Raw genomic sequence first — 801 nt, 5'->3', positions numbered from 1 at the left:
GAATCTGAATGAGATCCTTGCCAGGTAGAGTAATCTTGGTTGTAGGTTCTTCCCTTTCATCACTTTCAGTATATGGTGCCACTCCCTTCTGGCTTGTAGAGTTTCTGCTGAGAAATCAGCTGTTAACCTTACGGGAGTTCCCTTGTATGGTATTTGTCGTTTTTCCCTTGTTGCTTTTAATAATTTTTGTCAATTTGATTACTATGTGTCTCGCCTTGTTTCTCCTTGGGTTTATCCTGCCTGTGACTCTCTGAGCTCTCTGGACTTGGGTGGGTATTTCCTTTCCCATGTTAGGGAAGTTTTCGCCTTTAGTCTCTTCAAATATTCTCTCGATTTTTGTCAATTTGATTACTATGTGTCTCGCCTTGTTTCTCCTTGGGTTTATCCTGCCTGTGACTCTCTGAGCTCTCTGGACTTGGGTGGGTATTTCCTTTCCCATGTTAGGGAAGTTTTCACCTTTAGTCTCTTCAAATATTCTCTCGGGTCCTTTCTCTCTCTCTTCTCCTTCTGAGACCCCTATAATGCGAATGTTGGTGTGTTTAATGTTGTCTCAGAGGTCTCGTTGGTTGTCTTTATTTCTTTCCATTCTTTTTTCTTTATTCTGTTCTACAGCAGTGAATTCCACCCTTCTGTGTTCCAGGTCACTTATCCGTTCTTTGCCTCAGGTGTTCTGCTATTGATTCCTTCTAGTGCATTTTTTATTTCAGTTATTGTATTGTTCACCTCTGTTTGTTTGTTCTTTAATTCTTCTAGATCTTTGTTAAACATTTCTTGCATCTTCTCCATCTTTGCCTCCATTCT

The sequence above is a fragment of the Physeter macrocephalus genome, chromosome 14 (genome assembly GCF_002837175.3).
Source record: "Physeter macrocephalus isolate SW-GA chromosome 14, ASM283717v5, whole genome shotgun sequence".
In the NCBI taxonomy this organism is placed as follows: domain Eukaryota; kingdom Metazoa; phylum Chordata; class Mammalia; order Artiodactyla; family Physeteridae; genus Physeter; species Physeter macrocephalus.
Note: the sequence above shows the minus strand (reverse complement) of the source record.